Raw genomic sequence first — 15,000 nt, 5'->3', positions numbered from 1 at the left:
TATCAACTGCTAGAAGAAGTGAACAATCGGTAAGAATAAGATGGTTACTAAACTGCCTTAGAACATCTAATGTGATCAGAATGGCCACAGACTGAGTTACAGCAGATCATTAATCCATGTTGACAGAGGGTGGATGAATAGACATCATCACAGTACTTGGTGGTTGGAGAAGGACTATTATAGTAGACCCTGAAGATTTGTGGATGACGTATTTAGGGTGATACTCTTCAGTTAAGTTTATATTAGCTAAGCTAGTAGTACTTAGTGAAAAGAAGGAATTAGGCCCACCAAGAATAATGAATAATTGTGATTCATCTTTTCACTACTACCTGAGTATTTGTGCTGGTCTCCCCACAGCTGCACACAGCTAGGAATCAGAAGCAAAACATTAATGCTAATCGCAAGCTGCTTCCTGAGAAGTAGTAGTGACCCAGATGTCACTGGATTCAGTACACTTGCTATACTCTCCTCTTGCTAGAGTCCTTGGGTAGCATTTTCAGCAGCTCAACACAATAGAAAGCCAAGTTGCACAAAGGCCCTCAAGGGGTTCTCACCAAAACTGTAGCCAGGCCAATCAGGGAAGTCACATACACACTGCCCAGTAAGGGACCCACACTAATCAATGTCCCATCAACTCCTTCTCTCACTAGGAACAAAGCAGTAGCATTAACCCCAAACTGGATACTAAAAGCAATTTCAGGCTGTCCAGTGATGGATAATCTCTTGAAAGGCTAGGAAATAATGTCTCTCTACTCTTTCTCTCACAGGAGGAAAACAAAAGCATTAATTCCAAGCCGATTCTTAAGATGCAGTTCTTAAACTCTCCAGATGTTACCGATTTTAAAAGTAAAATGGAAAAAGGGATTAATACTCTGAGTATTACAGTGTGCACTAAGTTAATGGGATGATATGAAGCTACACAAGTCTAAAGAGAGGCCCTTCCCAGTTGGATCTTTAGTACCCAGTAGTATAAGATGAGATGAGAATGGAAGGAGTATACATAGTCAGATTTACAGTAGGGACGGGCAACTCAAAGCCACCAGGTTTAAAAGCACAACAGCTATTGAGCAGTACAACAGGTATTTAGTAGTTTGGAAAAATTCAATACATTTAGTCCTTTCCTGTTCTGCTTGCCCTAAATAAGAAATCCTACTTCTCAGACCCCCACACACACACACACACACACACACACACACATACACACACTAAATTAGCTAGATTTAATTCCTTTGCAATCAGGGAATGGAAAATGATTTTTTTTTCAAACTGACCCTAGCTGAGGACTTTTAAAAAGCAAGGAAAAAAATGTAAGGTAAAACAAAATGGTAAAATGAAACAAACTGTAATAGAATAAGAACAAAAAATGAAGAAATAATAGAAGCATCTAAATCTCAAATGAAGAAATGTAATGTAGTTACACACCAGCAGTAGTCTCAGGCGCATGCTGCTGCAAATGTTTTTCAATAAATTTCATAATTTAAGTTTTAAGTTGTCATTTGTTCAACTGTATTTGTTTTCCTTTAGTAACAGTGCAAACATGGTCTTATCGGGTCTGTTTATGTTCTAATTGTGCTATGTAAGTGAATTATCGTAATGCTCACATTTGGGTTGAAAAGTGCTTGCTGTGACTGAGTTTGGTCAATGGAGCTGGCTCAAGGACCTTGGGTGAGTTCAGTATCACTTCAATGAATTAATAAATGTAAGCAACAAACAGTGAAGCTTTTTACAGTCATTTAGAGATGTAAACCCTGTAGCGATAATGGCTCAGTCTGGCTTTATGACTACTAGTAAGAAGAAACACAGTTCTCAACAAGTGTCATTAGACAGAAAGCCAACTATGACCTTAAGTTTGCAGTTACAAGAGAAGTTATGGGAAATATAGCAATAGCCTTTTTTTAGAAAATAAAGATTCATTAGTCCTTCTGTAGCTACATTTAGACTAACAAGTATAATGACAGAGTCATGGTTATGAGAGCTGTCTGATCAAGTATAGTGATATATTAGCTGTGAGCATGTTAGTAGAACAGATGTATTACAAGGAAAAGCATACACCTGACAAAGTTTGTAATGACATGTGAGACAGACGTGCATTGTGTCTCGTAATCAGACTGTGCATTTCTCCTACTGAAGCCAGTCTGAGTTGTTATTATGGTTCATAGGTGTGTACTAGGCTAATGGCCCTGGGGTCTTTACAAGCCTAGCCATAGGATTACCCTGGCATAGTGCCACCTGACTTTAGTTCCCAGTGCCTCTGTTGAGTAGAGCCACTGGAGTTATCCCCAGGGTGAATTTTCTGTTTCCCATCCACTCATCAAGATTTCTCTTGAAGAGGGTCATCGAGGTGCTCTGCTTGACATGTATGGGAAGTCTGTTCCATAGCATGGTCAGTCTCTGGGTTATGAACCTGTGCCTCCAACATGTTCTGTTAATTGTGGTAATAAGGTTGAGGTCTCTGGAGTGTGTGGTGCGGAGGGATTGGGATTTCTTTAGATGTAGCATTTCTAACAGAGCTGGGTTAGACATGGCTTTGTAAGTCAAGCAGAGATTGCCACTGAGTAGGCAATATGAGACAGAGAATAGTTGGAGTTTTTTGAGTCTGTCCATATAGGACAAGTGATGTTTAAGGTGTAGGATCCTCTTTGTGAGGTACTTTTGCAGCCTCTCCAGTTGTTGCAGGTGTCTAGTGAGGTACATGCCAAATGGAGCATTGTACTCGATGACTGGCCTAATGGGGGAAGAGTAGAGGGAGACAATGACCTCTTTCTTCCTGGATGCAAAACCCTCAGTAATGAGATGTGCCACATAGAAGGACTTTCTGACCACAGTGACAATGTGGTGATCAAAAGAGAGGTTGCTGTCAACCTGTGTTCCCAGATCTCTTATAACATCTTCTGTGTTCAGAGGACTACCATCAATGTGGTAGTGCATGGGAACCAGGTTTTTCCCAAAGGGAATGATGACACATTTTTTGGCATTGATCTTAAGGCCATGGTTCTAACACCAGTCATTGGTCACAGTGAGGCCATTCTGTATGGTCAACATCACTTGGGGAGTTAATAATAGCTCTAATCTTGCAATCGTCTGCAAATTTTGTCAGCCAGAGTCCATTCATGTTGGCCTGGACTTCAGACAAGTAGATACCAAACAGGAGAGGACCCAGGACCGAACCATGTGGGACTCCATTCATGACTAATTGGCAGTCTGACTTGAAGTCAACCACTTTCACACTGTGGGTTCTATCTGTGAGCCAGTTTGCAACCCACTTAGTGATATAGGGGTTGATGCCAAGCTTAGTGAGTTTTTCAATGATTCCTGAATGGGGAATGGTATCAAAAGCCTTGGCCAGGTCAAGGTAGGCTGTATGAACCACCTTGCCTTCATCCACAGCTCTGGTGACTGACTCAAAGAAGTTGACCAAGTTGAGCAGGCATGATCTACCCTTCACAAAACCAAACTGTGTGCGATCTAGAGTTTGGAGATTCCCTATATCCTTGTTTATTAGGTCCATGATGATGCGTTCCATAGCTTTGCATATCAGACTCATCAGGCTAATGGGGCGATAGTCCTGTAGTCACTCCTCCTTTGTGGAGAGGGATGACTGTAGCAGTGCACCATTCAGCAGGGTCAAAGCCTGAGGTGAGGCTGTGATTGAAGAGGGCACACAGGTGAGGTGCCAGTTCACTCTGTAGTTCATGTAGAACACAACCAGGTATATTGTTAGGTCCCATAGAAGCTGTATTCTTGGCCTTGGACAGTGCTATTTTAACCTGTGCAGCAGTAATACTGGGTGCCTGGCAATCTACTGGTATTGTGATTAGTCCTTTGGGGGGGGGGGGTAAAGTTGGCACTGAATCTGTCGGCCAGTATACTGGCAATATCCATTGGCTTGGTATAGGAGGTACCATTGTGCAGTAGCTCAGAGCAAATCTGGGTATTGCCATTGTATGTTTTAGAAGACTGAGACTGGGCCTACATAATGTATGTGAAACCCAAACACAAGTAAGCACACAGTCTTATACTTTAGAATGAAGGTTATTCTAGCAATATTCCAATTGTTTGGGATTTTGCAGTTCCAAATGGCTAGCTGTAAAAGGAACAGAGTACAAGAATGGGAGGACAGATAAGGAAAAAAAATCGAACATTTTTGTTGTGTTCTTGAAGTCAATGCTGAAAGGCCAGCTGACAGAACTAGAGAGGTTAATCTTGAAGATTCTAATTATCCTATGTTTATCATCTGATGTACATGCATCCACAGGCACAGGGAGCCTGGGTGGCTGTGGCAGTTTATAACCCGTGTGTTTCTAGGATTATATCATTGGGGTCTAAGCTACTTTTAAGTGCCTTGCAAGAGACAGAAAATTAAGAACTGTTCCAATCTCCCACATATATACCATGAACAGAGTATCTGACTTAAGTTCCCTTATCCATAGTCTATAATCTCAGGGGTGCCCATGCTGCTGGGATTGCAGGAGTATATACAGGGAGACACAAAAAAGGAAAGCAGGAGTTATTTATTAGATTTGATCCAGCCTCTTTTTGATAGAAAAGTGAGGCTAAGTTTTATTCACTAAGATATTAAGTCTACATTCATGCTTTATTTAAGCCATAAAATAAAGAGGCAAAAAAAAAAAAAAAAAAACAGCAAGATACAACATTCCAGGATTACAGTAATCCAGGATTACAGATTACAGGGTTGGGAATGTGGCTTAATGGCTAAGGTGTTTGCCTTACAAACACAAGGTGCAGGGTTTGAGTCTCACAAGGGATAATTGGCTAGGCTTAAAATGGCTTGCAAGGGCAGTTATCTTAGTACCAAACTATGAAGTAGAACAAAGAATGTTATGGGAGGGTTGTCTGGTTCTTACATAACATCTAATCGGCAAAAGTTCAGATAAGCTTAATACAACAATATGAACTTTTACTAATGGCATTTAAACACAGAAAAACAATCAACATTAGTGGTGCATTTATTAAGCAGATTTAGGTTCATGCTTCAGTCTTGTACATGCTTATGCTGTCTTAAAATTTCACTGACAGATGAGAAAAAAACTGTTGCTCTTTTAGCGAAGAAAAACTGTAAAATGTTCGGCACTAATTTAACGCTGCTTAATTTATTAACTAAATGTTAAAACATAGCTGTCTTATTTTGTGCATTTACATTGCAGCTTTCTCTCATGATCCAATCAGCTTCTGCATTCATTCATTCATTCATTGTTAACATGCTTTGAAGTTTAAGACACTGGCTGGGATTCAGAAGAACCTGCTCACAGTCATGTAAAGTGCTACTACAGGTAGGTTAAATTACAAGATCACTAAAAATGTGATTCATGCTCAGTGAGGAAGACCTTATTAGCTGCTAGTTTGCATGTCTCTGAATCATAGTCCACTGGTCATGGTGTAATCAAGTTATTTATTTATTTATTTATTTGGCATTTGTTGACTGGGATAGTCCGACTGGGCCAAAGCCCTTTTTCAGCGGATGTCCGGGGAGAAAAGCCCAAAGTACAGATAATAACAAAGATCAACATTACAGTACATGTGCCATACGATGAGAAAAACAAGGCTCAAGGCAAAAACAAACTATAACAGATTAGGAATACAGTAAGTGAGTGATGCAGTGTGATTGTCAGTAGAAGCATTTAAATGATGATGGCAGGACAGGTTTAATCATAGTTAGTGTTTGAAGCAGATAGTAATATAAGTGACATATACAAAAGGATAGTAAATAGAACATGAGGAGGAAGACAGGAGAGAAGAGGAGTGAGCCAGAGTAGGACTAGATTCAAGGAAGGAGATTAGAGGCATAAATCCTGAGGTTGATTAGGTATTGTTTGAGTGAGTTCTTAAATATATAGGTCTGGGCCTGGATATGCTTCTTAGGGTCAAGGGAAGCTTGTTCCATTGGATGGTGGGAGATGGTGGTAGCTATAAAGATTCTGTCCTACAGATTTGTTAGGTTTATGTATTTGAAGAAGGTGTTGGTCAGAGCTCCTGAGAGGATGGCTAGGTTATAGGGTGAGACAAGTGAGGAGATGCTTGGACAGTCAAAGGGTCTATTGATGATGGAGTGAATAGTGTGAAATTGGGATAGTTTGACGTGGTTTGGGAACTCCAGCCAGTTAAGTGAACTGAGTGCCAGACAGTGGTGAGATTTGGAGGACAAGTTAACAGCAAAGTGGGTGACTTTGTTACAGGTAGATTCAAGTTTGGAGACAAGAGTAAACTGAAGGTTAGTAAAGATATGTGAGCTATAGAAGAGGTTGGGAAGGAGATAAGCATTGGCTAGTGTTTTTCTAGAGGCAGGGGTAAGGAACCTTTTGCTTCTGCAAAGAAGGGCAAGCTTTTTATGGGTTTTCTTAATGCATTGATGAATGTGAAGATCAAATTTCAGCATGTCATCAATGATAACTCTGAGGAGCTTCGTTTGGTTTTCAGGAGAGATTGTGATGTTGTTGAGTGAAGAGATGTTGAAAGAGGTTTTAAGGTTTTAGAGGTGTTTGGGGAGGAAGAGTATGAGTTTTTTTTCGGGGGGTTTCAGTATGAGTTGTTTTTTGTAAGCCAGGCTTCTGTGAGGTTGAAAGATGATTGTGTAAGAGTTAAAGTTTGGTGGGGTTGTCAGCTATGGTTATAATGGTGGAGTCGTCAGTGTACTGTATGAGGGATGACTGGGGACAGGATTTGTGGAGTTCATTGGTAAAGATATTAAAAAGGAGGGGTCCAAAAATGGAGCCTTGTGGGACGCAGGTTTTGGTTGGGAGAAAGGGGGAGAGAGCAGAGAGCCATTTGACAGATTGGTGCCAGTCTGAAAGGTAGCTGTTAAACTAGGATATAGTAGCTGTGGAAAGGTTAAGTTGAGAGAGTTTAGAGAGGAAGATATGATGTGAGACAGTATCAAAAGCTTTAGACAGATTCAGAAATAGGCAGGGCATGAGTTTATCATCATCTCTGGCTAGGGAAATAGTGTTGGCAAAGGAGATGAGAGCAGTGGAGGTGGTATAGTATGGGTTGAAGACATGCTGGGTGGGGGGTGATCAGGTTACCTTGTAAGAGGTGGGCTAGGAGTTAGTAATTTGGAGAGGGAGGAAAGTATAGCAATTGGTCAAAAGTTTGAAAGTTCTGATAAATTGCCACCTTTGTGAATGGGAATTGTATAGAATTTTTTCCATAGTGTAGGAACAGATGATTCAGAGATGGTGCAGTTAATTAGGATAAAGACTGTGTATGCCACTGATGTAGCAGCAAGTTTTAGGGAGAGAGATGGAAGGTTGTCTGCTGATGGAAAGCAGGGTTTAAGCTTAAGGAAGAGTTTTTTAATGTAGCTTGTAGGGAACTGGCTTTAGAGAGAAGGGGAATTTTCTAGGGAGGGAGTTTTTGGTGGATAGGGATGGGGTGTGGGAGGGGAGGGAGTTGTAGATTGTGGGGGAAAGGGTGGGGGAGAGGACTGCATAAGTTTAGTTATGGTGTTGATGAAATAGGAATTGAAGATGGTTGCAGTTTTGAGTGGTGAGTTGTTGGGGCAGGGGTTGGGTGAAGATGAATTACCAGGGTCGATGATTTGTTTGATAGTGTTCCAAAAATTTGGGGGGGTTTTGGATTGGGTAGTCTGTGGTTGATAGTAGAATTTTTTTTGTCATCATTAATGTCTTTTTTAGTGAGATTTTGAAGTTCCTGAAAGTTTTGTAAGTGGGAGATAGATTTTGTCTTTTGCCAGAGTTTCCAGGCAGCGTCTCTTTTTTGTATAAGTAACCGAGTTGAGTTAGTGAGCCAGGGGGAGGTATGGGATTTTACTATGACAGAACGTGGATGAGCAAGGGAATTTCTATATTAAGGAAGGTGCAATTAAAGTATGAGACCGCATCGTCGAGAGGTAAAGTAAATAGGGTAGACCTGTCTGTTTCAGACAGAAGGTTGTCAAATGTCTCGGGGTTGAAGGTAGACAGTTTCCAGCATTCTTTGAATTTGTGGGGTTTGGAAATGTGGTGGGAGACTCAGGGGGTTCGTATTGAGCAGTGGTTGCTGATGGAGTCAGGCAGTGTTTCTTGTAGATGATAAAGGTTAGGCTTGGAAACAAGAATCCAGTCAATGATGGAGCTAGAATTGGTGGATTTCTTATGGAAAGTGGGAGAGGAGATGAGTTGGGTGTACCCATAAAGGTTAATGAAAATGGTATGGGAGATGGTGGTAATGGAAATCCAGTTGATATTAAAGTCACCCAGGATAATGGTCTCATTGTGGATATGGTCTGATAGCCAATTGAGAATCTGTTCAAGTAGGGATATGTTATTGCCAGATGGTATATAGATGGCAACTATAGATAGGGTTTTGTGGTTGTTTGGTTTAAAGTTGGCTATAAGGAGCTCAGCTGGGTGAAAGGAAGGAACAGGATTAGGTAGGGGGTTAGGGTCACGATGTCTGAGTAAAGAATAGCAGCACCTTCACCTTTCTTATCAGGTCTATCAAGGCGTAGAATGTTGTATCCTGGGGGGAGAAAATTGTTGTCTTTGTTGTGCGGTTTAAGCCAGGTCTCTGAGAGAGTAACTACATCAGGACTGTGTTGTTCTATCCATGAGTGAAATGCTGTTATCTTATTAAGGATACTGTGGATGTTAATAGAGTAAAAGGACCAATGCTTGAGAGGAAGTTTAGTAGTGTTCAGAGGGGAATAAGTGGAGGTGAAAGGTGTAGTTTGCATAGTTGGTGGGCTAGGGTTGGGGTGGACATCCCTAGAGAGAAGGGGGATATTAAGAGAGAGAGCAAGAGAAGAGATAGAAATGGATAGGGGGAGTTGCTTTTCTGTTTTATTCTGTATGCTGGGTGAATTTTGAGAGCTAGTTTGATTTTGGGGAGATTGAGTTCAGAAGAGGAGAAGAGTGAGGGTGATATAGGAAAGCAGTGATGTGTGTTGGAGTGTGTAAGATAATGAGAGGCTGTTGGAGAGTTGGGGTGAAGGATTAGGTGTGTGTGAAATGAGATTAACTTACAGATAAGTAGAAGAAGGGAGGATAAGACGATGGAGAGACGTGAGGAGGAGGGAGAAGGAAACAACATGTTGGCAGGTATAAGGTTAAGTGGATGAGGAGTTAAAAGACTTATGGAGATATAAGGAATGTGAGGTAGTGTCAGTCAAAGTAACAAGAGGGGGAGGTGAAGAGTAAGGTTGGGAAGATGTTTAGTAGTCTGACTGGATCACTGGGAAAAGAGTGGGATATTAAGTAGGAACTTAGGGAAGGAGGACTAGGTGGGTGGGAGGAGGGACTGAAAGATCAGGGTTATTGGGGTTGATAAGTATGGGGATGGTGTAAGGTAGGTATGTAGAAGTAGGAGGGGTGAAGGTAGGTGGGGTGACTTTTGATAGGATGGTGTATGCAGGAAGCGGGGCCTGGGGTGGGGCTGTGGTGGCTACCTATAAAGCAAATTGATGTGAGAGTGGGACTGGGGGTAGGGTAGGGGAATGGAGCGGTTTGTGCCAGTATAGAGGAAGCTGCAGGACAGAAGAAAAATAATGTGTGTATCAGCAGAAAAGCAGCTGAGAAAGTAGTCACACAGTACTTCACAGGGGAGAGTGAAGGTGAATGTGAGAGCAGACAAACTTGTTATCGTTAGGCTAGAGTAGGGTAGGAACAGATCAGTAGAGATGAAGAAGCTGGCTAGAAGTTGAAAAAATTGGAAGGATAAAGACAGTAGGGGTAGGAAATTAAATGAGTGGAATTATCAAAGATAAGAGAGGCTTGTGAGGACTCAAGGAGTATCTAGGAAGGGGGGGTAGGTCTGGTATGAAGATGTGCATGCAGGTAGCCTTACAATGAACAGAAAATATAGCAGGGAAGATTTATATGCTACACATACTTCACTTAGGCAGATACACAAAATTGACACAGATATCCTCCCATATGCAAGTGCATGTGCACGCACACACACACACACGCACACACGCACACACGCACACACACACACACACACACACGCGCGTGCGCGCGTGCATGCACACACACAAACACACACACACACACAAAGGCACAAAGACACAGAGAGGCACACACACACACACACACACACACACACACACACACACACACACACACACACACACACACACAAACACACACACACACACATGTATAGAGACACACATCTACTCAACATCATACATGCCTCCCATACTGGTTCAGACACATACCCATTTACCCACATGCATACTCCAACAAAGATGCACACACACACACACACACACACACACACACACACACACACACACACACACACACACACACACACACACTTCCATACTCTTGATTTGTTATCTAACTCGCCCCTACTGTGACCACCCAGGCAGAAACCCAATAACACAAGCATACAGGATCATCTGATTCCATTCATACCCATGCAGACAAGCACGTACACTAACACAACATACACAGACTCACAAACAACCCCACCCCTATGACTCTGCATAATTTCTCTGAACTTACCTGCACAACAGCTTCTCCCATTGACTTGTCTAAGTTAAAGTTTTTGGCCGATAATAGTAACTTAAATGACCAACCAGTTCTCTGAAATTGCTCAACAGTGTGCATCAGGAGACATAGGCATTTTTCTGGAGAGTACATTGCTAGTCAGCATTAGCCATTCCCCCAGACTGCCTCATTACCATGTACCATGGCCAGCAGGACCACTCCCTACACTGATGTTTTCCGCTTGAAGGAATCACTGTGGTAAGGTGGTCTCTTATTCACAAAGGGTTATTGAGAGGGGTTGTCCACTCATGGTAAGGCTTGCCATTTATAGCAACTTTTTCTGAATCAAAGAGTTAATAGCAATGTGCTTGGCTGATCAGTATCTGTTAGTATTTCTTGTCTCACTAAATAAGCTCTTTAGATTGACCAGAACAAAACAAAAGAGATGAGGTACTAAAAGCTCACCCTTGCACTAACTGACAAGGAGGCAATTTAGCCGATAGCTGTTATAGGTAGTTACTAGGCATTCAGTCCAGTAAATCATTAAAGAGCCTGTCCCAAAATCCAACTATCCCAAAGCAATGTCTGGTTAAATGACTTGCTCAGTGTCATACAGTAGGCAAATAAAGGCAGAGGAACTTAAATAATGTAACATAGGAAACAGCTACTAGCCTTAATCCTCTGAACTATTTTCAAGACGCAAAGTTGGAAAATCATAACCCCTAGACTAATTCGTCACAGAGCATGCTGCAATGATACTGTCTCTAAAGCATTTTACTGACATGGACAAGGAATACAAAATCTCAGTTAGTCAATTTCTACTGCAACCATGTGGTTGAACTTCTTGGAAAAATAGTAGCTTAAATCCAATGAAAACGAACAAAGGAGAATCTGTTCCTGCAGTGCTGTAATAATGTACTTGTTATTTAAGCGGAGAAAGTATACAGCCAAGAAAAGGGAATATTTACACAGGCAGCAGTTAGCACTGTTCACTTTATTCGTCTGTGAGAAATCAGCTAAGGCAAATGGTTGAAGCAGAAAATGAGCTCATTTCTTAGGTTTCAGTTTGATGCGCACATCATTTTTTAAAGTGATTAGTTTAGACATATACATACACACGGTACACAAAACTGTTGTTTCCCCTGTGTGTTTATTCTCTATTTACTTATTTATTTATAAATATAAAAGAACTGAAAACTGTTTGGTTCAAGTAATTATTTGGGGAAGACTCAGAAAAGGTACAAGTCTTATGCTACATTTCGGTTTAGATTGAATCATATGCGGCTTTGCATCATTTAGAAGGAATTTAATGCATGGACTCCTTAGCTGTTAATTTCTATAGTTTCAGCTGACTGAAATACCTACAAAATGGTCAGCTTTCTCAGCATTCATTCAAGGGCTGTTATAAGCAGCTTGGCTTTTTGGGAATGCACATTTCTATCTTCTGCATCATAGTTTCACTGTGATAAGTCTGTCTGGGCATTGGCTGCCCAGTTAAGTACTTTTTAGTTTGTTCTGACCTACCTCAGACAGTCATAACTAAAAGGAACTGTGCCTCCAAAACCGTAGTTATCTGGAAGACTGGCAGCCCTTTCTCTTTAATCAGTCTCTTACAGACTCCTTCACAGGGATCTATTTTCTAACCTTTCATGCCATTAAAAATCCAACAGTATTGGTTCTCCTATTCCTTCAAACAACTAACCATACATCAAATAGTCCATTAAATGAACTATACCTTCATCAGCAGATAAATATGATGCATTGGCATGACAGATTCACATCTCAACAAATAAGTACACAATCAGTAGTGAGGGATTTGGGCACCCGGGTTAATAGCATCCTGACTTTTGATCACCATGTTGCTTCCACTGTACGAAAAGCTTTCTACATGGCCCACCTCTTAAGTAAAGGTATCTCATCCATGGACAAAGAGGTCATAACTTCCCTGTATTCTTCCCTTATAAGGCCAATTATTGAGTGCAATACCCCCATGTACCTCGCAAACAACATGCAGCAGCTGGAAAGACCACAGAGATTCCTCACCAGGAGAATCCAGGGCCTCAAACATCTACCCTACACAGTTAGGCTAAAAGCTCTATCCCTCTACTCAGTTTCATACAGACTCCTCAGGGATGACCTCTGTTTGGCATATAAAGCAATCTCAGACCCCACCTTGATGGGACTGCTGCATATCCACAAGTCAAGCTCCACTCGAGCAACCCGCTTGTGCAACCTCAACCTAATCTGTGATATCAATAGGACTTGTTAGCAGAACAGATTTGTGTCCCAGAGACTCCCTCATCTGTGGAACAGACTCCGTCTCCACGTCAAGCAAAGAATCTCATTATCCCTTTTTAAGCACAACCTGAATAACTGGATGGGAAACAGAAAATACATCCCTGGGATTCTACCTGTGTCCCTGCTGGACAGTGGCTTTGGGTGCTGGCTTGTCTAAACATGGGCTAAACTCTTGGCTAGGCTTATAAGGGCCTCAGGGCCAAAAGCCTAGTAACCTCCTATGATCTTATGAACATGTCACACACCTTTGGAACAAACTTCCATTACATGTCAAGCAGTGTAGTGCCCTTGTTACCTTCAAGAGGGGCCTAGATAATTGGATGGGCAGCCTCAAATTCTCAACTAGTTCATCTTATCTTGCCCTCCTTGAGGCTAGAAGAAGTTTTTACTAGAGTTTTTTGGCTATGCTTGAAATGCTTCTCAGACCAACTGCCTATTACTGACCTATGAACCTATGACCGTATGATTAGTAGAAAAGTCAAGTCATTCTGCTGCCTAAGAGTGCACTTTAACAATATCTTTATTAACGTCTTACAGTTAATCTGAAGGCTGTAACACATTGAAGATTTGTCCTGGCTTTTGTACATCAAACAGTATGCATAACCCTCTGTCTGGTTCACTTATTTCCCTTAGTATAGAGCACCCATGTTTTTACTGAAAATGTGAATATATGTGCTATTTTCAAAAATGACCCAGATGATGTGTTTAAAATAAATTCGCTTTTATGCATCCACTATATTCATGGCAAGGAACCCCTCTAGCAAACAGAGCATTTTTATAAATTAAGGCTACAGGCCTTTTGGGCATATCTTGATCAAATTATATGAGGATATCTTGGTCACATTATATGCATTGCTTCACTCTTTCTTCCTGTCTCACTCTCTCTCTTTCTAATAGCCAAAGACCATTTCAGGTTGTTCTCATTTAATGGAGACAGCTCTGCACTAGGTGACACTGGAGCTATGCCATAAATCAGAGTCAGTGAATGGGCTAATAGGGGAAGAATAGGGGTCAGACCTGAGGTCAGATGAAGTGAGAGGAAAATCTGTGGATTTCTAACTCCACAAGGTCACTATTCTTTTTCCTAAGAAGTTGTGAAATGCAATGTTCTGACAAACTGCACGTAATTGACTAATCCATTGTTTACTTTTTCTGCTTGCTGACACTTGCAAGCACTGGTATTGTTAAACCATATCATAATTGTTTGCATTTAAATGAAGATTACAAATGGAAAACTTATATGTGTATAATTATTGTGAAAGAAGGAGTCAATCAGGTCTATCTAGTCTGTCTGAATACTGCAACTAGCCCTTTATTGTTGACCCCTGAGTCATTTCCGTAATTATTCTATCTCAATTTAATTTAAAGCTTTCTGTTCTCACAACTTCTGTGACCTGCTCCAATAACCTGGTCCATTTTCTGTCACTCTCTCCATGCAGTATGACTTTTCAGACATATATATTTCCACAATTATGCTGCATATCCTTTCTTTCTAAAATTACATTAAAAATCTCCCCACTTCTCATCCAATTGTGCCTTTTCTAATAAAAAAATAGGCTTTAAAATTTCTGTGTGGCCAAATAAGGCATTTTATTTATTTATTTGCCTACCTCTCTCTTTCACTCTCTCTCTCTCTCTCTCTCTCTCTCTCTCTCTCTCTATTTTTTTACTTTAACCGAGTACAAAAGATCTCTTATTCTAATCAATAGTATTTATTCTTACTATTTCGCCTACATAATATGCCAAACAACCATCGCACTTTGCTACATAAACTAAATTTTCTGAATTAACAAGTGAAATACTTGTTTGAACTCTGTTTTTCCACTTGTCTTATGTAAGACACTAGCATTGGTCATTATATATCTCCAGAAATGACAGAGTACATAGAAAAATTATTTTTTATATCTTACTTAAGCCTGCATTTGTCTTAGTTTCTAACTAGTTTTTGAAACTGTTTCATTTCACACAGGTAAATTCTGGGGCTTTCTTATCATTTCTCACAATGGTGATAATGCTTCAAAGATTTTCCATTTACTACAATACTCTTATCTGTTGATTGTCTGGTGAATAATGTAAAACCATCTCTCATTTTTCTCTGAAGCTCCTCACTATTCTAAGTTAATGGCTTGTAAATGATTTTATACAGCCACATTTTGGGGTATATTTACCCATAATTTGGATTTAGTACTATGTATAATACCCAAATTAACTGCTAGAAATTTAAAAAGAAAATGTTTCTCAAAAATGT

The 15,000-nt window shown here is 40.7% G+C and overlaps 1 protein-coding gene across 2 annotated transcripts in view; it reads left to right on the top strand.

Moving 5' to 3' along the window:
* Positions 1-15,000, top strand: part of STEAP1 (STEAP family member 1) — a 131,819-nt gene that overhangs the window by 24,787 nt on the left and 92,032 nt on the right. The window contains exon 2 of one of the 2 annotated variants that reach the window (XM_044067993.1): positions 5,166-5,291. The exons of the other annotated variant lie outside the window; for it this stretch is intronic. The gene's annotated coding sequence lies outside the window, so the exon portion shown is untranslated. The remainder of the gene's footprint in view (positions 1-5,165; positions 5,292-15,000) is intronic. 2 annotated transcript variants of the gene reach the window in all.

The sequence above is a fragment of the Protopterus annectens genome, chromosome 3.part1 (genome assembly GCF_019279795.1).
Source record: "Protopterus annectens isolate FY-2018-M chromosome 3.part1, PAN1.0, whole genome shotgun sequence".
In the NCBI taxonomy this organism is placed as follows: domain Eukaryota; kingdom Metazoa; phylum Chordata; order Ceratodontiformes; family Protopteridae; genus Protopterus; species Protopterus annectens.
Note: the sequence above shows the minus strand (reverse complement) of the source record. Positions and strands in the feature narration are given on the sequence as shown.